The sequence below is a fragment of the Rattus rattus genome, chromosome 5 (genome assembly GCF_011064425.1).
Source record: "Rattus rattus isolate New Zealand chromosome 5, Rrattus_CSIRO_v1, whole genome shotgun sequence".
Taxonomy (NCBI): Eukaryota; Metazoa; Chordata; class Mammalia; order Rodentia; family Muridae; genus Rattus; species Rattus rattus.
The window spans coordinates 50,019,997-50,043,266 of NC_046158.1; positions in this window are offsets into that span (position 1 = coordinate 50,019,997).

Genomic DNA, 23,270 nt, shown 5'->3' on the forward strand with positions numbered 1-23,270 from the left:
GCACCATCTTACTCATGTGTTTGCCCTATAGGCTGCTATTCAGACCATAAACTCCCACACAGCTTAACCAAAGCACATTTCTCAACGTTTCGCCTGGAGTGTAACTCGGTTTCACTACAGAGATGCTTTTTGGGCCAGGGAAACAAAGACAAAAAGAGAAAAAGACCACACAGTGTGTGTGTGGTGGGGGGAGGGGCTGAAAGAGAGGGAGAGGCTGGGGAGGGGAGAGTAAGACTCATTTTCCCCCTGGGGAGCTTCAGGAGTCTCTGCCTAGTCTCTGTGTAGTCCTGTAATTATCATCACCAGGTAATGCTTACTGGGCACCCTGGGGAGCTTCTCTCTGCTGACCATTTTGTCCTTACTTAAAACACCCCAGTTGCTATGCAGTAGAAGCTTACAAAGCGATGCACAATGGACAGTGAGTCCAGACGAGGAGTTCTAAGCGACTGTGGTCGGCTTGCTATGCGGGGCACATTTCCAGCAGGGAGGACCTCCGTCGGTGAAGCAGGATGTGGTCTTCAAGGCCCACTTTAGCTATATGATTCCATTATTCCCGGTTATTGTTTGAGTTCTCGTTTATGAAGAAACCATACAATTCTAAAATTAATCAGGCATCATTGTGAAGTGTAACTTCTTCAAAAACGTAACTCCACATGTCACCTCCTTTTATCCGTCCGACAATGCACAGATAACAGCTGGCGGGCTTGTGGGGCCTATGGGAAAATGAGGTTCTTCTGGCCACCTAGTAAGTGGGAGAGCTGGGCTCTCCAGAGCCTGTGGATAAGGCCACTGAGATCCACCACCTCCGCGCCCCTGTCCATCATCAGTGCTATGTTGTGTGCTTTACAAAGCAGTAAATGGTCAAAGCATATGGAGTGTTACTTGATCTTAAGGCTTTGGGTCCTCCAAGTAAGGGTCCACCCTGGCCTACATCCTTGACACAGATTCACTAGTTGTCCACTCTAACACAAAACTTTCATCTGCACAACCTCTTGGAAGCCTGAAAAAGCATTTAGGTCGCTAAGTGATATTGCAACAGCTAATTCTTCCAGAAGAAAAAAAAATCATGTATCAACATTATCAATGATGAGGAATGAGATCTGGACTATCCACTCACTCAGATACAAGTTGATTATTACGTGAAAGTCATTCGCCTGTACATTCTGCTTTTTTAAAAAATAACTAGTTTTATTTATTAGCTCATCACTGATCAAGTCCAAGTGCATTGAGAGTTGCTGAGACTTGAACTGAAACTTGGCCTGTCTGAAAATCTGTGAATTTAGTCTCAGAGACTCTCCTCCCTCCAGGAAGAAACCTTCATTCTGAATAAGAGATTTTTTTTTTTTTTTTTTTGAGCTGGGGACCGAACCCAGGGCCTTGCGCTTGCTAGGCAAGCGCTCTACCACTGAGCCAAATCCCCAACCCCAAGAGAGATATTTTTTACAGTATCTCCTGCTTCTGTAGTTTTAAAAAAAAACCAGTAGCTTTTATTTTTATTAAACCTCTGGTTCTTTTATTCAGTATTATTATTTTTGTTTCTCCCTCTGTTTCCTATATAATTTGGACTATTTTTCTTGAGAATTATAAATTGTAAATAAGCAAATAAATATGTTTAAAACAAGGAGGAAGGGGTTGGGATTTAGCTCAGTGGTAGAGCACTTGCCTAACAAGTTTAAAAAAACCTGAGGTTCGGTCCCCCAGCTCCAAAAAAAAAAAAAAAAAAAAAAAAAACAAGGAGGAAGACGGGGAAAGGAGTAGAAAGAACCGTTTTCAGCTTCTCTCTGCTATGTTAATGCACAAGGCAGTTTTCAAAATAAGGCCAAACTATTTCCAACAAATTCATTAATGAAGCATCAATAAAGCACACAGGGTTTTTATTTATTGGCTTAATGTTTTATATAATATATTTTGATATTTATATGTTTGATTCTTTTTATTGCTAAATATTGAGGCTTCAATTAAGGGCCAAGGAGTACTGAGGAATAGTGGAGTGGGGGTAGCCCCAAATACTTTAATAGACCCTGCAATCGTAGAACTCAAATCCTGTTCTGGAATGGGAGACATTGGGTTAGGAAAAGAAAGAATCCCCTGTGAATGTTTGGTTTGGGCTTGAGCTGAGTCGCAGCAACGTATGACCTATCCCGTAAGTCCACCTCTGCAGTGTTTTCAGACAGATTGGCACATGGAGTGATGACTAGGAAAAAAAGAACCTCACTGCAGGTGGCACCTTCCAAAACAAGAGCTGTCTGTGCCCACCTGCCTTTGTTTCTTTCCGAGCTCCTGTGTATATCACAGTTGCTGCCCTTCATTCTCTGCATTCATCAGACTCTAGATTCTTCAGCCATTCAAGTGCACCCAAGAGCAGTAAATCTTCCCTTGGCTGTGTCCAGAGTGAGTGTGGTCCTTAGGAAAACATAGATAGAGGCGGTCAGTGGGGCACACCATGGTCAGAGGAAGAAGGGAATAGATATTAGTGATCAAGAATGGTCAACAGGCCCCTCCCAGGGAGGGGCGTGGCTATCTCACCATGGGAGGAAGTTATAGCTAGTAGAGAATGCCCATCATGGCAGCCCAGAGATCTGCCAATTGTCCGCAGTACTTTGGCAAGTGAAGGGATGCTGTCTGCCTTTGTGTAGCAGAGCAGTGCTTAGTAGATCTAGAAATCAGAGGATAGTGAAAGGTACAGAGCTAAAGAAACACCAAGAGAACACCTTACCCACTTCATCCCACCCGCAGAACTGGTAAGAGGACAGGCTTACAGAAAGTCCTCTTTTTTCCCTAATTTGCCAAATGCTCCTACTTACTTATATACTGTATCTGGAATTTTCCTGCCAAAACCCTCTACTCTCTTCTTCAAATAAATGACTTGGATGTCTTACCCTGTTTGTTCCCCAAACTGCTATGTCTATTGCTGGAAGCCTGGCCAAAGCCCCCTAAACTAGCACAACGCTTCCTAGGGCACACAGACATGCAGTTGTGCTGGCTTTCTCTACCCCACCCAGTCGATTTCAGACCTCCGCCCCATTCTAACAAGCTCTTTCATTTTCAAGACTTTCAGAGAGAGCCCTTGACACTTTTTCTAGTTGTTGGATTTGCCTGTGTTCTTTTAGAAGATATATTCATTGCCTCTCCCTCATAGAAGAACATTTCCTGAGTGCTTACTGTAGGAGACAGCCATTGTTCCACACATTGAGTATATTGGGACAAACATACTGTATTATCAAAGGGTCTTTCTAGAAACAGAACCAATGTCTTATAAATAATAAACCAGTATTACTAGCCGGGCTTACACAATAGGACAGAGAGTCCAGCCGTAGAGATCTGTACCTTGGAGAGACAGAGCCCAGTAGCTTTCAATAGCAGAAGATGGGTTTCTCAACAGCCTCACTTAGGTCCTGAAGGCTTTGAAGATGTCTGGAGAGTCACTGGTGTTGAGTCCACATTGAATGCCTAAAGAGGTTGGAGTCTGATAACCGTAGAGGATTACAGTGACAGTAATTGACACAGAGGCTCAGAAAGAAAGGAAAGCTGGTAGGCACATACCTCTTCCTGTGGACGTCCTGTTTTGGAAGGTGCCACCCACAAAGTAATCTTTCTAACCTAGTCACTGTCCCATGTGTCAAACCTCTCTGGAAATGTCCCCACAGATACACAAGGGTGATTTGACCAGTCCTTGATATCTGTATCCAACCAATGGGGCAACTAGGACCAACTATCACACACAACACACACAGCACACTGCTCGAGGAGCTCCCACAGGGATCTCCAGCATCTCCAGCTTCATATGTGTTAGTTAGCAACCTTGGGAATTCAGCCTTGGGCAGAACTAAGCAGTTTGGTTTCACTCATGCTTGGTTGAATATCGATACTCTCTCCTCTGTCTCTTTAAATCAGAGACTTCTTTGTCTTCATTCTCCAGCTCCCACGTGCATGAGTGACACAGGAAGTCCCACCCTGTGAAATACAAGTCCAATGCTGAGTGACACAGGAAGTCCCACCCTGTGAAATACATGTCCAGTGCAAGCTACTGGGGAATCCGGTGCAGTTCCCTTTGCTGTTTAGCTCCTAGATACCAACACAGAAGGCAATTCAGTCACTGGAGGGTGGCCAAGGTAGAGAACTTGTTTTAGGAAGTTAGGTCTTGCTACACCAAGACACTATCATTCTGAAGATAGAGACTGAGTGAAGGCTCTCTCCCAGGAAATTTTTAAAAATCCTGAAATTCAGTGGGTTTGATAACTTAGAGTTGGGAACTAACACAGATTGGCCACCTCTTTGCATCTGTCCACTCGCTTCTTCCTGGAGAATCCCAGGGTGACAGGAATTAGAACTTCAATATGGTTGTTAAAAGCCAATGACAGGGTGCCTTATCCCTATGTCCTTTCCTTTTAGGGCCTTGATATTGAGGGACAGCCATCAACAAACCTGTCTACCTTCACTTTTATGGAATCTCCTTGAGCAATGCAAACACCCTTCAAAGGTTTTCCAGATCCAAGGCATGGTGTCGGTCTATGATCTCTTGGTGGTTTGGAGCCCCCCATAAGTCAGTTATAGCCAACTGAGTCTATTAGACCCATCTGGCCACTGGCTGGTGACTTTCACCATTTTAATGAGAAGACAAACTAGTCACATGAAATGAAGCAAGCAAAAAGACCATGTCCCTCTCCGGGATGTGCCAAAAGCTTGCCTTAACTGGCAGTATTAATCTCTGAGTTTGGAAGCAAAGGCAGTGAGCTGGTCTTTACATGCACTGAATAAGCTCCCCAGTTGGCAAAATTTCTCTCTGTGTGTGTGTGTGTAAAAGTAACCGTACCCAGCCAGGCTTGGAGGCAGTACCTACGTGTACCTTATTCTTGACAAACCCAGGGAGACTCCCTGCTCCTCCCTATTTTTGAGCCACAGTGTGCACACAACGGAAGCAGTTAGACATGAAGACAAAGCTTTCTAAAGGGTGGGTGCTTGCCACCAAGGCACCTGAATACCCACCTGCTCCAGAAATGAACACGACCCGCTTTTATTGTGTTTGTGACAAATCGGTGAACAGAGGGGTCATTCTCTGCCTTGATTTCTTTAAACTCCGTGTGTTTAAGAAGAATAAAATGCACATTAGGAACATGACAGAGCACAGCCACCACAATGTCCCAGCTCCTGCGATCCTATTCAACTCTTCTTCCTTTCCCCTTCAGTGAGCTTCGAATAAAGCTAACCCAAACCCACATGGGTTTCTATAACATCCCCAAAAGAATGACAATGAGTGATGGGCTGTAGGTGGAAACTGCCCGAAGAATCCTAAATTGTAACTGGGAGAAAAAAAAATTGACATTTTAGATTTTAAATGTTACACAGTTTTTATAAAGCTTCAGTCAATTTATTTTATTTATTCTAATGAAGAGCATTACAACTGCTTTACCGCGCTGCAGCAAGCATCGATCACACCATTAATCACACCGTGTGAATAGCCACAAATCAAGTCCCAACAGCAAGCACTGAATCAGGTGCAATGAAGCATAAACTCCTTCACAATTTATGATCTCTCCAATTGCATCTTTTCAACCATTAAATTGCAAGATACCATAAATTTTTATCTTCTTCACTTCAGTCACATTATTGATTCTGCCGTGTGAAATACAGAAGCGCCGTAAATCTCCGCGATTGAATTAAATTTAAAGTCTCGACTTTAGAAAAGAAACCCCACACGCTGCCATGGCTGTTAATTTACGCTGAGGAACAAATGATAGAAACATTAAAATTTAAATGGACAACAGGGATTTCTAAAAGCCATAGTTACTGTCAACCCTGGTCCTTGTCAACCTTGAGGGATTTTTTTTTATTATTATTAATTCAAAATTTAAAATATGAGGGAAAAGAATTTAAATTTTTTTTAAAGCAGAAGATAAGTAGGCTGCTCACAGGATCGGGCAATAGAAAGATTCCTCAGTAGGACTGGCAGCCAATAGGAGATATTCAAAAGGCAAGACAATGACAGCATTGTCTTACCCCATGCTCATCCCATGATAAACCCAAATGAATCCATGTGCCCCATGCCTCTGGCTTCAGCAATGAGCCCACTGAGGCCCTGTAAGTCTTTAGGTAAGTGTGTTAGGTCTCCATTGCTCTGACTGCTGACCCATTTGCCACCAGTATGCTGTCCCTCTGGCTGGCCCAGGATGCTCTCCTTGCAACAACCTTGCTGAACTCTCCAACCCCACCCCCGTGTCTTTCTGACTCCTTGTAATGTTTGGTCAATGGGAGGCACTAGCAGAGTAGTAAAATTCATGGTGAAAGAGAGGTAGGAATACCCCGACCCCATCCTTTCCACCCCACCCACCCTACCCTGCTTCCATTCCATGGTTTGGCACCAGTTGTATCTTGCCTTGACTTGTGTGTGTGGAGTCAGAGGGAGGCCTCTTCCCTTGGCTCAAGCTCCTCTCACTCCAATTCCCCTCTGTTCCTCCATGCCAGGGACTTACAGTCTTCTCCTGCCATTTCCCTCCAGGTACCTCAGTCTCCATTTAACCTCAGTACCTTTAACCCTGTCCATGGGTCCAAGGATCTTTCTTCAAAGTCTCATCATTTGTGATACAGCTTCCTCTTGGATCCTTGACAGTATACAAGGTGTCAAGGCACAGAAAAGATCTCAACCACCCCAGAGAGCAGCAGACAGCAACCTAGGCTGTAGTCGAAGGTGGCATCAATGTTTACAAGGCCTAAGGTAGCCCCTGACCACGTGAAGACTGAGAAAAGCATGCTGTGCCTTGGCAAACAGCTGCCCCTGGCCGTCATATATTGTACCCAAAGAGGAGAGAAACCGAATCAAGTAAACCAGGCAATCTGAGACCTTTCACTAAAGAGAAGGGGAAGACGATGCTGAACTAGGCTGGGTAGACTTGCCTTCAGGCACAGACCGTTACACCCCAGAAAGGCGTAATCCATTGCTAGTTTCGAGGTTCAGGCTGGCCAGGTTCGATGCACAGCAGTAGACCACTAGAAAACTCTTCCAGGAATGGAAACAGCCCTGAGAGGCGTGAGTTATAGTCTGATGTTTGCAGCTTCATCCACTACATAGATTTTTTTTTCCCCCTCCAAATTGCCCTTTGGGAAAGCGAGGCAGTTAAGGAGGTTACTGCTGGGATGGCAATAGTTCAAGATAATGTTATAATAGCTGCCTTGTGACCTACCTCCTTCCCCAGCAGAGAACTCCTGGAATTGTATATATGAAATAACAGGACCATCCTTCCTGAACTCCTGGAATTGTATGTATGCTGCCTTAGAGACCAGGATATACCCAAGAGCTACCTTGAGACCAAGTAGGGCTTCAACTAACCCTGCAGGATCCATCCAGGCTACACAAGATTCCTGAGATCAGACTTGAATTTGCTGAAGTCCAAGTTAAAGTACAAAGAGCAAACTCCGACATGGTGTCTTGGTGCACACCCTTAATCCCAGCACTCAGGAGGCAGAGGCAGGTGGAGCTCTGTGAGTTTGAGGCCAGCCTGGTCTACAGAGTGAGTCCAAGACAGCTAGGGCTATTTGGAGAGACCTTGTCTCAAAGAAAAGGAAAGAAAAGGAGGGGGAGGGAGGGAGGGAGGGGAGGAGGGAGGGAGGAGGGAGGAGGGAGGAGAAAGGGAGGAGGGAAGGAAAGAGGGAAGGAAAGAAGAAAAGAAAAGAAGGAAAGGAGGAAAAGAAAAAAGGAAGACAGAAAAGAAAGAAAAGTCAGGGCATTTAAGCAAGTGGAGTAAGGAAGTTCATAACCTGAGGTAGACCTGGGCTACACAGGGAAACTCTGTCTAAAAACAACAACAACCACCACCACCAAATAAACTGGAACAGTGACGTAAAGCAAGCAAGAAGAACGTGAGCCCAGACTGTGTGAACTCTCAAGGTGTTCCAGACTCAGAGAGAGTCCCACAAGACCTGCCTTCTTAGTCTATCGCTACATGGCCAAAAGTCTTCGGGAGTTTCTGATATTCGGAGAAATAACCAAGGCTCAGAAAAGGGGAAAGGTTCTGTTCAGTAAAACAGTTCATTCACTGCCAGACAAGTGCCTTTCCTGGGGCAACCAATGCTACCAACTTATCTCCCTACTGCGTAAATGTATTTATGTGTGCATGCTTCCAGATATACTCTTTTCATATGCAAACAGATGCATGTGTGCTTGGATATGCATATAAACTAAATACGAACATATATATATACATATATATGTATATGCACATGTATATATGCATACTGTACCCAGTTTTTTCATTTAGCCCCAAGCCACGAAGCCTGTTTTAGGCCAGCATGTAGAGGAGGTCTCTTACTGCTCATTTAGGTGGCACATTACTTATATGAGATGGACCAGTTGATTCATTCATTCATTTCACTGTTGATAGACATTTGGTTGTTTCCAATCTCCTGCCATTATGAACCATACCACGGCAACATCAGAAACATGCCAGTCCACAGTTGCCGTATGGTAGTTTTTAAATTGATCTGAGTATATCAGCTGAGTGTTCACGGCCTTGGGAGGACTCATGGAGTGCTGCTCTCCTGCCCCACATGAGCCTTTGCTTTCTCTTCCTGGCCACCGTGAACACTGGAAAATCATCCTGGCCTCGGACTGTGACAAGGACGCAGGGTGAAGCTCTTAGCTGCTCGCTGCAGGGCACCCTTTCCAACCTTCTGTCCCCTTGGGCAGATGAATTTTGGGATCCTCCGTATCTCTAACTTCACTAGAGAGCAAATTCTATGAAAACACCTGCATAACCCAAAGAGTGAATGGGTAGCCAAAAAGAATGAATTTTTAAAAGTTAGTCAAAACAAAAGGAGAGACGTCATCCGCAAACAGCTTTCACTAGGATCCTCAGCCGTCCCTTGGTGCTCTCAAAGCCTGCCGTCCTTTCTTGTCTCTTAAATTGCTTTTGCCACTCTGCTCACTACGTCCACGGCCCCCAGTCCCCTCACTCTCCATCTCAAACCAGAAGAAATCAGATTAATTTTTTATGTGTTCCTCCAATCCATAAATCTAATTTTAAATTCCAAAACAGCTCTAACATCTTTGAAATGTTAATAACCCTATAAAAATATTCACATTAGCCCAAATTATATGATTAATGTGGCATCTTCCCCATGAACATTTTAAACGACTTTAAACACATGACTCGTGGCCATTACCGTGAGCCACGAATTTCTGTCTTAGAAAATAAGAAGCTGGATGGTATTACCTGGTAGATGCAATTTCTAAATACGCCAACCGCTCTCCCCAGCTCTGCACCATGTCCATTCATTCTGCAACCAACGGAGTGCCACCACCATCGGGAACATTAATGTACACAAAGTGTGAGCGGGCATCACACCGCTTGGGTACTTTTGCCTGAAGCTGGCAAGTGAGTGGGTAAGAGGCTGGAACTGTAGCTGAGAGGCAAGGCATCTGCCTGTTGTATACAAAGATCTGGGTTCAAGTCTCACAACGGAAAACAAATTGGGACTTGTTGGTCTAGACCTGCAAAGACAGGAAGCACAGCTCCATTTTACAAGGAACAGGAAATGAAGATACAGGCTCTCTAGAATTGGAAAACTGTCCAAAACTGTGATGGCCTCCTCAGCAAAGCCTCACTTTCTCTTCTCAGTTCTCCCAGGACATGCTGTGTTTCTAAGCTGGCAGTGTGTTTTTGGTTTCTCCCTATATACAGTACAAGATGGCTGCTTTGCAGGTCCTGAGTTTCCTCACCCTCCTTCAGGTTCTTATAAAGATTGACACCATCAATTCCAGGTCCACGAGTTTGTGAGGGACACTTGGATTGGGACATAGTAGGCCTAGTTTCAGTCCATCATTCCATAGATGTACTGCTACTCAACACTTTCTTCTGTGACTTCCCCACTACATAAACCAAGGGCAGTGTAGGGGCTGTCACTGTGAGTTACAGGAACCATTCAGACAATCTTGAGCAGCAAAGAGAAGTCTCTGAACAATGATGGACATCTCTTGGCTTCTATTTAAGAAGTCTGGCTTCATTCCAGATTTATTCTGCATGGCTCGCCCTCTATCCTGAGCACACCATCCATTGAGAAAGGCCAGGCACAGAGTCCAGAGCCCAGAGCAGAGGAAAACACCAAAGCCCCTTGTTCATCCTCTCTTAAGAGTTCAAGATGGACTGTGGACCAGGGCCCCATAGGATGAAAGGAGCCATGTTTTTGGAATTCACACTGCCTGAAATGGAGAGCCTCGAGAAGTATGAGGGCCACACAAGCACTCCTAACAGCCTCTCTGATAAGCAAGTAACACTATTTTACCATTTAAAGATGCTAGCGATATGCTAGTTAAGACCGTCTCCCAGCACAGATAGAGGGCAGGTAGACTCTGGCCGTCTTCTTTTATTTCTACCATGGCCTCTTCCAGCCTTTGGCACATAGCAGGCACTTGGAATGCAAAGACCTCCAGAGCAGATACGGAGATAAAGTGTTCATGGGCAGACGGCTAAACACTACCTTCACTCCTTTGATGTCCACCCATTCGGGAAGCACTAGATTTGTGTGGCAATTGAACTACAAGGCTTGTACGTCCTCACAGTGAAGCCACACCTCCTGTCACTGTAAGTAAGTAACAAACCGTAATGTAGCTCCTGGGAGTCCTCCTGAACCCCAGCCAGAAAGCCAAACCCACCCTCATTTCCCAAGGATCATCAGACCCTTCACCATGACAGATCTGTGTTTCTCTTCCATCAGGTGTGTGCTAATTCTCGGAGGTGAGGTGGGGGAAGGGGAGTGAGTTTTCTACCTTTTAACTTTAAATACAATTGAATTAGTCTTAGCAGGAACATCTGGCCTTGGCCACCGGAGGGTTTGTGGGTGGAGGTGGTGTTGGTTCCCCCTCTCTGTCCCAAGGGCATGTCTTGTTCTAGGGTCAACAGAATAATCAAAACCTAGCCACTAGGGAAGGAATTCTTTGGTATGCATTTATTTAATTCTCAATCTACTAAACTCTATGCCTTAGTCAATCAGTTGTAAAATAAAGAACGCACCGCCAGAAAAGGCGAGCCCTGTGGGCACCTGTTAGAAATAGATTGATGGAGCCTGAGTTGGGGGCCAATCGGGCTTCAGTGGAAAATGCCCGGGAGTGGAGAGTGCACTCCCTTGTTATTGCCACAAACAGAAACCTCCTTTTGAAATGGCGAGAACCCTAGTTAACCAGCTTTCCAGTCCAGGAAATGGTCCAGATTGACAGGCGCAGGCTGTCAGAAAAGGACAGCGGGGAGGTAATGAAGGGACAGCACTTTAGAAGCCACAGGCCGAGGCTCGCAGAGGGTGAGTTCTGTTCAGAGACACCAACCACTGCCCTGTGACCACCCTGGGCCATCTCCTCCGTGACCCGCCCTTCTCTCCTCCACACATCACTGGGCCGACCCATCCATTGATCTCTAATGCCTGCCTTGCTTAATGTAATTGGGATGTCAAAGAGTAAAATGTGGTTAGCTGCCCGTTATTCTCCCTCTCATGAAACTCACCCTTGGACAGAGAGATCAGGCTTTGATGAGAGCTGTCACAGGGCTTCCAAAGGACGCTTATTTCTACATATTCACAGGGACCATTTGAAGCATTGGGGACACCAAGCAGAGCAGGATTTAAATGAGAAATACAAGGACCACCAGGGTACTTAGATATCCATGTGACCAGCGGCTATATGCGAGGCGGCTTTTTTTCCAGCCCACATAAGCTTTCTACCCAAAGGGTCTACAGATCCATCCTTGCTTACAGCCGGCACCTGTCCCATAATACCTTTGTTAAGAAGAATTAATTTTCTTCCCAAGGTCAGGCTGGGGACACCACACTTCCCTGAACAGCCAAAGACAAGTTCAGCGCCTGATATACCTCAGTGCTAAAGTGTAGTGGCTCATTTATGAGTTCATAGGTTCCCAGGGGGAAATACATGCACAATAAAATGTAAGACACAGAAACAGGAAATGTCAGACCTACATGTTCTAGACTCTGTGTCTGTGAGACGGGCTGGTTTTGTCTTACCTGTAAGTCATTAAAGAACCTGGTGGAGTTCTGGAAGCCTGGGGCTAAGCAAAGGAATCTGAGGGAGAGAAGGAAAATGAAGAGAGATGACAGGAGTTTGGAAGAGTAGCCCCTGACCCTCCCTCAGCCACCAGATTTCCTAACCACTTTCCAGTAGAGCTTGCTGGTAACATAGCACAGGTAGGAGAGCTATGACTTGACAGAGACCCAGAGTGGGGGTCCAGAAGCACAGCTGCCCCTACTCACCCCTAGCTAGCAGCCCACTGGGAGGGCTATAAGTCAGGGAGCTTTAGGTTCAAGAACAACCAGGCCCAGAACACTGTGGAAGACTTACCACTGAAACGGGTAGGGACCTAATCCACGCCTGTCCCACCTCAGTTGAGCCACAGACTTTGTCTGCATGCTCGGTGCTATATATTAGTAGGCCATCCACGAAAATAATCATAATTCATCTTTCTTTGCTTCTTGGGAAGAATAGTTTAAGCATGGGATAGTTTTATTTTTTTCAGTTTAGATGGAACTGTTCCTGTTATTGACCAAACACAGTAGTTACACGGTTACTCCACGGTAGGTTACATGGTAGGAGTCCAAATGGCCCCTCCAGTCACCTCTTGAAGCATAGTATTGAGTGCCTTAAGGCGGAAGAGAGTAAACAGAGGAATAGAAAATCCCACCACCAAGCAGCCAATGTTTGCAGAATGGAAGCGACCTTCAAAAGACTGAATGGAGCACAGGAGAGAGGGCCTAGTGCGAAGGACTCCATGTTAAGAGCTCGTAGACCCCGAGTTTTCATTATCTTCTAAGGCGGCATCTTACCTGATCCAGGAAGGCCCTCGAGGATGCAAAATAGATTCCTTACCGCTCAGGAGGAGAGTCTGGGGGAGTATTCTGGGCTGTCAGGAGACAATCCGGTAATGAGCACCAAGTCTTCAATAAAGACACACAGAATAAAAGGGCCGTGTTAAAATTACCGCAGCCTGGCATAATAGCTGCCCGCGAAGATACTGCAGAAATGGTAATGAGTGCGACAATAGCCTGAACTTAGAGTGTTTTTATTTAAAAGATTCTAATTAACCAGAAAACGAGCATTAATCTTGGCAACTTGGAAAATAACAACATGCTATCCTATTGCTACCAGCCAAAAGGTAAGAAAGGGAACAAGAAAATCTCATCTAGGGGAAATTGGTCCTCTGAGAAACTGTCAATTCGAGATGCCAGCTACAGTGCGTGTTGAGGCTCAGGCTTGCTTCTAGATGGTCACTTTACCATGGGGTCTTTCCCATAAGCCCATCCTCAGGCTCTTGGGAAAACGCGGTTCTCGTCAGAGCTATCTGCTTTCCCAAGTTTGGCATGTCAGTGAGTTCTTAGTTATCCAGAATTTAAACAATAGCAGGGTGAGTGTGGCTGGGCGTGGGGTGCCGTTTTTTTACTCCTAGTATCTTAACACTTAGGAGATCCCGCAAGCTCACTCAGCAGCTGCAGGCTGCCCCCTACTACAGCTTCTAAGAGGTGGCCAAGCTAGATGCCGAAAGGCCACCTGAATAGCACGTTTTTAAGAACCTGGCAAAGGACACGCTAACTCACCGAGGTCACTGCTGTCTCTTTAATGAAATGAAGAGGCTTTTGGTGGAGGCTAATCTCAATAAGTACATTAGAAGCAAAAACAACATATGCTCAAAGTGTGTTTTTAATGTGGCTAACCCACCGAGCCTTACAACCCAGCTCACTGAAAAACGGTACCAACTAGAGACTGGCTGGGAGCTGCTGCAAACTGTCACCACCCTGAGTCATGCAGTACGCCCTGTCATTAGCCCAAGAAAGCATCAAAAGCCAACCTTTGAAGCCAGGTGTGGTGGCACACGCTTATAATCCCAGCATCGGGGAGGCTAAGGAAAGAAGATCATTGACTTGAGGCCAGCCTGGCCTCCACAGTCAGAACGTCTCAAAAACAAACAAAAAAACCTCCAGAACGCCATTGCTACAGAAGTTTATCGCTTTTCTGCCAGCGTAAATTTGGAAATTCCTAAATGAACCATGTTGAGTCAGGGACTGTCTGTAACTGATATTTATCTACCACAGAGGATGCCCATTTTTCAGTGAAATAGGAACAAAGTGTCAAATACAAGAAGTGGAAACAAACTTCAAGATATAAATTGTTAGCCTTCGAGAACTAGAAAGCAAACTTCTAAAAAAAAACCAACAAGTAAACAAAAATCCCAAACAAATCAAAACCTGAAAACCAACCAACCATAACAAAGCCTCCACCATGTTCCCACAGCATGTTCTCTGTATTCAAATGAAGATGCTTAAAATTTGAACGCTCATCACTCATAGTCACAGGATACCCAGGCTTAGAATCATGAAGGCTGAACCCATACACACACACACACACACACACACACACACACACACACACACACACACACACACACACACACACACACACACACACACACAACACACACACACACACACACACACACACAACACACACACACACACACACACACACACACACACACACACACACACACACACACACACACACACACACACCACACACACACACACACACACACACACACACACACACACAACACACACACACAAACACACACACAACACACACACACACACACACACACACACACACAACACACACACACACACACACACACACACACACACACACACACACACACACACACACACACACACACACACACACACACACACACACACACACACACACACACACCACACCCTTTGCCTTCCAGCTCATACCTTCTCTTCAACCTTTTCCTTAGGCAATGTACTGTGATGTCTGCACACTCTCCAAACTGGAGACCCCTGCTGGGTCATGAAGAATGGGGAGACGAGTGAACAGACATCTATTCGCCCCAGGGAGGGCAAAGGCAGTTCTAGACAAGCTTCTTAACTGTCCTAGTTACAGGAACATGGCTGACTAAAGGCAGCTACACCTTTAAAACCGCACCCCAACCTGGGCATCTCTTCATGGAAACTTTATTACTGGTACTGCAGGCAGTGCCACAGAAGAGCTTCCCCCACACCCCACGGCTTCCATAGCCTGGGTGAGGGGCCTGCAAGTCTGGCAACCCTCTTGTCAGGTTTTGGGGGCCTATCTTCCCTCTATCACAGTGGGTCTCAATCTTCCTAATGCTGCGACCTTTCAACCCAGTTCCTTATATTGTGCTGACCCCCAACCATAAAATTATTCCACTACTACTTCATAACTATACTTTTGCTGCTGTTAGGAATCACAATGTAAATATCTGATAGGTAGGATATCGGATATGTGACCCCCAAAGGGCTTGCAGCCCACATGCTGAGAACCAATGCCTTATAAGCTAATGTTTCGATCTGAAACAAACAGCTGCACATCTGTGAAGGAATCTATCTTACGAAGCCCTCATGAAGAAGCATACCCTAAAAACATCTGTTGGCTCTGCCCTGATGCCACTCTCACCCCGTGTCTGCCTTCATTCATTCAGGAATTTCTCTGGTATACTAAAATGCCAACAATACTGAAAGGTCTCTCCACTGCCTGATTCTACACATCTCCAGTTTGGTCTTCCTAAATGCTAGTGTTAGTTTCATACTTAAAATTTCCCCTTGACCACCGAGCCATCCTTCCTACCAAACCCTCTATGAGCTTGCCTTGACTTCTCCTCTAGCTTCTTGCTCAGATCGCCTATTTAAGGTGCACTGAACATCCCAATAATATACTCGTGACACGAGGTTCTCATCATAGCTTTAGTAAGGGACCATTCCTGATCTGAGCAAAGAGGACCTCTACCGGGATTCCTGTGGTTTCATGAGGGGCTCCTGCTATGCTACTTCTCTGGCCACCGTCCTCCACCAGGCAGGTAGCCCATGAGATGAAGGCCCCGTGCTACCCAGGAGCTGCAAACCTACATCTAGACCACACACTGTCTAGATGAAACCCCAGTCATCTGGTACCCAGGGCTGAAGACTGAGACAGGCTGACTCCATCACAGGTTCAAACTGGCAGTTCAGGAGACAAGGCCTAAATCTCTGTTTTAAAGAACGAGGCAAGTCCGGGCAAGTGTAGGCAAGTCAGTTACTGAAAAGAGGCCAGGCCTCAGGCAGCCAGTCAGAAGCTGTTCAGTCACCTGACCAGAGTCAAGGGCAATGAGTCTGCAACAGCTTCTAGACTTCCCCAGCAACAGTTTCCAGTCCTCCACTCCCCAGCAATGGTTCTGAAATGTCCCTAGAGATAGTTAACAGATTAAGAAAACGTCACCTACCCCTGACTTGGAATTCCCCTGATGTACTTTAAACAGGGCCTTCAAGCTCACTTGGGTGCCTCTATCCCTGTAGATGGTAGACCCCAACATGTTAGACTTCTGCAGACCTTGCTTTTACAAACTGAGTCTGGCCTATCATTCTTCCGTGAATCATGGACCCTTACCTTATAAGACCTCCTTGTCCCAATATCCTAATATTGCTTCCAAAAAGAGCAGAAACACTGGGAAGTCGTTGGGCAGGCTGGCCGAGGGAGCTACCCTGAGCATCACTGGCAAGCATCCCGTGAATGTGATGGGCAAGCTATGTGGCCCAGGGCATCTGAGTTTGCAAGTCACAGAGAAGACAGACAAGGGTGACTCGGGAGCAGCTAGCAAGATCTTATAGTGCAAATGGGAAAAGCGAAACGGCTGTCTTTGGAATAACCCAGAACTCACCTTCCAGGCGAGGGTTGTTCCCTTGCTGTCCTGCTAAATAGCTCAATGATGCTGAAAAAGAGAGAACTGGTTTTGAGGGTTCAGTTATGTCTTGCTTATAATATATATATATATATATATATATATATATATATATATATATATATATATATATATCCCTGTCCGGATGAGTAAGAGTGGAGCCCCAGCCTTGGGATTTGCTTTTTCTCCTCAACTTGGGCGGTGGTCTCCAAGCAGTACTGCAAGGGCAGGAGCAGTCTTTGGCAGAGGGACTTAAACCTTCAAGCTGCCTCGTGACCCACCTCAGCTGGAGTTGAGCAGGCGCCACCAGGGAAGGCCCAAGCTCTGGGTACTGCTACTAAACAGGCTGTCAGGAAGCCTGTCAGCATACGGTTGGCATGCATGTGGGGCTTTGTGGGGAGGTCTTAGAAACTCAGCAACATTCTCTACTAAGCAGAGTGTGACGGCTACATCAAGGAACACCTCAGAAACACCAAAACTGGTGGGGTAGGATACCAGTTTCTGTTGTTTAAGTTGAGCGGAGGGATTCCTCTTTCCTGCCCCCCACTTCACTTGCAGCCGCTATGGTATTTTGTAAAGACAGGTGGACCATTGTTTATGAATCTCTCTACCCACAAATCGCACTACTGGTATACTGTGTTTCAGCAAAGAACCCTTGAAGTCCTCAGCGTCATGAGATAAATTATATGACCCAGTTAATCATTTAACCCCCAGAAGACTTCAAGAGAATTTCTGTTGTTTGTCTTGCCTCTTGCAGATCCAAGGAGAATGTGCCCTCTCTACGGGAGGTGACACCCGCCAAATGCTCCCATATCTTGCCCCACAGATTTCTTCTTCTATTCTTTTTCCCCCCTTCTCTTTTTTTAAATGTGTTGTTGTTATTATTATTACGGGTTCAACAAGAACTTAAGAGCTTATTCTTTTCTCCTTCCTTTTGAGGACGTCGAAGAAAGAAAAGGTCAGTTGGAGTGGCACACTGCTACCCTCTGAGACAGGGCAGAAGTTCAGCTGCCCGGGGTGGTGGGGGTTGGGGGGGGCGCTGACAGCTTACAGAGTAGGGCCTGAGCACAGGAGCTCGCCCACACATTCACTCACCTCTCGCTCGCTCGCCGCTCTCTCCCCAGGCTTCCTGGAAGGGCAAGCCAGTGTCAGTTAAAACAACAGCTCTGAGCCTCTGCAGAACAATAGATTTTGATTAGAAAAACGCTAATGCTATACCTATTAGTTAATTGTAGACTCTTAACAATTTCTGTCAAATGTGGGATTCTCTCTCTCCCTCTCTCTCTCTCTCTTTTTAATTTCTGAAGAGTAATCATGGGCTTCTGAAATTCTGTGTGAACCCTTTTGGGTTCAGGCTTTTGTTTGAAAAAATGTGGGGGAAGGGTAGGGGTGGTGGTGGGGGGAACGGTAAGAGGACAGGATGGAGTATTTCTCCTTTCAAGGGTGCTTGAGACAACAAATGTTGCGCTTACAGTTTGAATCACAAAGACCCGAAGATAAACCGCCTAGAAAGCTCTGATCAAGATGTTTACATCTTTAATTCAAGCAGCAGACTAAAGAGAGCGAAACTACAGAGCGTAGGTAGAAGCTCTGATTTTTATTTTTACACAAGGCGCCTCAATTATTGTCTCAGAATTAGCACTTATTTACTGTCTACTCTGCTGTAATCGAGAAAGAATAAGAAAACCATCCAAGAAGAAAAATTACAACCATGATAGAAAAATCATTGTTTTCTAGGTAAGAGAGGGAGTTTGGGCCATTCAGCTCCATAAAAACAAAAAAGTAAAATTAAATATCAAATAAAAGGCTAGCATAAGGCAGGAACATTGATCTGTCACTGGCCAGAGCTCTGTAAAGTGGGACATGATAGTCCTGAGCTGTCCGTGTTTGAAGGACAGTCCTGTGCTTCCTTGAGCGATTTAAAGAGTCCAAGTTGCCTAGAAATGTTTGACAATTCGTTGAGACAGGCCAGCCAGAATTTTTTATTGTTGTTGGTACTGCCTGGATAGTTGAAGTACATAGCCCGACCTTAGAAAAGTTCTGACATTCTGAGACTGCGTCGGTGACAGCGTGGGGGTGGGGGGAAGTAAACGCAACGCCCTGTCAGGTTGTCTACTTGAGGCCCAAATTTGGCACATGACTGGTCCCAGCGGGCCACAGGGTAGGACGGAGCGCTGGTCCTCTGTGAAGAACTCCCAGTTATAGTTCCGTAAACACCGCATGCGCAATGGTGCTTGGGGAAAATCCTCAACAGGAAGAAGAAAACTACCCTCTCCTCCTTCCGCTGAACATTGGTGCTTTTAGTACTAGTATCTTCGTCCATTGCCAGGGTCCAGCAAGGAATCGAGACCCGACCCCCCCGACCCTCATTGCCACCCAGATGTGGTTCACAACGCTTCTGCACACATCCCCTTGGGCTTCTCAAAAACATTTGTTAGGGATAGCTATTTGGAACAACCATAAAGTCCTATGTACCTGACTCTGCCCCTCAATGCTGAGATTATGGGCACATGCAGCTATGCCCGGCCTTTTATGCAGATAAGGGTTTTAAAACTCAGGTCCTTGTACTTGCTGAACAAGCGAACACTCTTCCTGCTCTTGTCTTCTACCCCCACCTTCAAAGTTTCAATTATTAAGTCCAAGAGCATAAATGAATACAATTGACCAACTAACAGATTAAACACACACACACACACACACACACACACACACACACACACACACACACACACTAGGTATACAAGAGAATCACAAAGGTAAAAAACCAAGCACCCAAAAGCCTGATGTGACTTAGAAGCTTATAATACTCTCTTCATAGGGTAGAGGGAAGCCAAGGACACAGACAGATTAATGATTTCTGTTGGGGATAAATGGGCTGAAAAAAAAAGAGATCCTAGCCAGAGACAAAGTGTATCTCGGTTACTGATGTGGTGTGACTCCATTCTTCCTGGCTGTTTAATGATATTACATGGAGGGAGATCAGAACCATTACTTTCTGTCTGGGGGAAACTCCCATAAGGAGCTGAGAGAACTTCAGAGAAAACCTTCTTTTGTGCCTAAGGACTCACAGTTTCAAAACTAAAGCCGTGTGTTCAGGGTCATCATCTTCTTAGCCCCAGCTATGTACGTAAAATAAACACTATTCAAAGGAGTTGTACAATACCTGAATCTTAGGCACAGAGCTTTCTTCTGTTATGCAATCTATTAACTCCGTTTCAACAAATCCAAACTATTAATACCCAAGGGAAGGGTTCGTACTTGTGTTCACTTGGAGAACTTGCTCTTTCTCCTCCTGTACCAGATCCCGGTTGCTGCACGACCAATCGCCGTGGAACGTAGAGCACCGTGATGTCTAAAATTAAAAGCCCGAGTGATCCAAGTGCTGACGGCAAATCTTGCACACTGCTCCAACTGGCACTCCCCACATTCTTCCCGTCATAGTCACCAGTCGAGCATGCGTATGCCTGTTCTTTATGTCACCGAAGGCAAAATCCTCTTTCTATCAATTCTGAGAAAGTCTTACCCTACTTTCTCTTAAAATTTTAACTGGTATCCTCACAGGTCATTAAGCTCCAACTAAGGACTTCAAGGTCCTTCCAAATTCTGCCCTCCCCCAGTTCCCAAGATAGTGCGATATATTTTAGGCTTCATGATAGCAGCATGCCGCTACTGGATACGCAAACCGGTCCCAGTTGTTCACTGGTGCATAATGGATTAGACAAACTCAGTGGTTTAAAATGACAGTAATAATTTATTAGTACTTCAGCACCTTCGACTTACGCAGGGGACACGCATCTCTGTTTCAGACATTAGGGCCTAAGGGAGTCGGTGGGCCCAGTTCCCAGATGACCCATTTGCAGGTTGGGGCTGGCTGTTTGCTTAGATGTTTAGCCTGGGTTAGAGGCCAAGGAATATATCCTCCCAAGAAGGTCTCTGTGTGCCCTGCCTTCCTTATTAGATAGTGAGTGGAGTCATCTTGCCCAGTGAGGATGGCAGCCTTCTCCGACCAAACCAGTAAGGTAAAATGTGTATGTTCAAAGCCAACACAACAGAAACAGGTGTACTCGAGGTCCTTGCCTGTTAGAAAGGTGTATTCGTTGTGGAATTGCTTCACATATGCCTTAGGACAGAGTTGATGCACTGCTGGCTTTCCGTAAAGGGAAGAAATGGCTCTGTCACACTAAAGATGAATCTGCAAGCTTGAATGGTTAAGTTCAGGCAAGCTCAAATTGACATCTTTTTTCAAGTGGGGTCCAAAAGTCTCCCACTTCCTGCCCCAGGGCCTCTTTATCTGGACACAGGAAGTCTGTAGGATCTTCTGTGACCGCTTGCAGCCATTGAAAGGGATTAAGAGAGTGAATGACCCCAAGTAACTTACAACCAATGGGGGCAGAAACTGACAGAGGTGAGACAAAGGAACTCTACTACCTTACCCAGAAGGCCCTGGGAGATCAAATGCCCATCTCTGCACAGCTGGCCATCGCACTAGCACATGTGCTTTGGGGTTTTCCCTCCTCCCACGGTTTTACTCTCTCTTGTTTCTTACTCCTATTCCCCAAGGCCATTTCTCCAATTAACCAGCGCACCAGCTTCTATCTCAGACTCTGCTTTCCGGAGACCCCTGGACAGCACGTTGCCTCCAGAACAGATGGATCACTGAGTTTATGCTTGAGGGTATCAAATCCCGACTTCAAAAATGCGTGGGGAAAACAAGCCTTATGCCGTTCTTGTTTTGTTGTTGTTCTTTACAATGGAAAGCATTTACAACTAATATAGGCGTGCTACGAGGAGAGACAGAGGCTAAATCTGGAAGGATGGGAAAAGGACCAATTAGCTCAGGGTTCCAAATAATGACTGGCATGTTTGTGGAATGAATCCAACCTTCCTTGCTGGGACCGGCTGGTTTGAACATCCACTAGTACAGAGGAAGGGACATCTGGTAAGACAGGAGCCCTTAGAGTCTGGATTGAGATGTATTACATTTCCACTGTCACTGGTTGTGGCTGGAGATCTAAGCTAGAGATGCTGGGGGCCACGGCTGTAGGTGGTTTGGTTTAAATTTCCTGAACATTTGTCCTTCTGCCAAATCTCATTCAGACCGCTGTGCCTGTCAGGTCCCTTCCTGCCTAGACTCATTTTTGTAAATGCTTAATACTGCTTAATGATCGATTATGAGAAGCCATATGAGTCACAACAGTTTAGTCTCCAAGTGCTGAAAGACACAGTTAGTTCTAAGCCTGGCACAAGCCCTTAATCCCAGCACTTGGGAGGCGGAGACAGGCTGATCTCCATGAATCCAAGGCCAGCCTGGTATACACATCAAGTTCCATGCCAGCCAGGGTTACATGATAAGACTCTGTCTCAGATAGATAGGTAGATAGATAGATAGATAGATAGATAGATAGATAGATAGATAGATAGATAGAGAGAGAGAGAGAGAGAGAGAGAGAGAGAGAGAGAGAGAGAGAGAGAGATATCTAGAATACTATTGAATTCTCATTGGTTGAATCTTTTTGAGTTTTTTTTTTTTTAAGTTCAGGATGATGTTGAGCTCATATGTGATCCAATTTGCAAAGACAATCAAAGTGACTTGAAGTAATGTTAAATCTCAGACATATACCCCTAAACATGCACACATCAGTAGATACTCATATCATGAACACCACAGTAGATACTTGCTTTGCTTTAAGTAAAATATACAAAAATATTCAATTCAATTGGCGTTTTGGATAAAGGCGTTCACACACATTCTCCTACAGATGACAGAGGACTCAAGCTTCACACTTGTGATGGTTTGGATAAGCTCAGTCCAGGGCGTGACACTATTAGATGTGGTGGTCCATTGAAGTTGACCTTGTTGGAGTAGGTGTGTCACTGTGGGTGTGGGCTTTAAGACCCCTGTGCTAGCTGCCTGGGACCCAGTATTCTGCTAGCAGCCTTCAGATAAAGAAATAGAACTCTCAGCTCCTTCTGTCCCATGCCTGCCTGGATGCTGCCATGAACATGGATCCTTGATGATCCTGGACTAAACCTCTGAACCTATAAGCCAGACCCAATTAAATGTTGTCCTTTATAAGACTTGCTTTGGTCATGGTGTCTGTTCACAGCAGTAAAACCTTAACTAAGACAACATTCCTCAGGTCTCATTTTAAGGGTATATTAATATTCTCCCCTCCTCTCTTCTGGTACTTGCTGTGATGCAGAACAAGGCCTTTCCTGTTTATTTAACAGCCAGTTCCTCAATGGTTGAGTTACATTTGCCAGGACCTCAGGAGAGAATTCTGGTGCACAACATCTACTTGTTCTTTCCTGAGTGGAAAGTAAAGATGAATGTCATTCAAGAGTAGCTTCCATGTACTTCTCTGACATAACCCACTGTTTCCTCTCAGTCATTTGTGAAGCAAAATTAACCCTTAGTAGTCCAGAATAAATCCACACACCCAGAAAGATAACAAGTTAAAGATTAAGCACTTGATTATGCCCAGTCCTGAAGATTGAGCACAGTTCCGATTCTTTTCTGTTGTT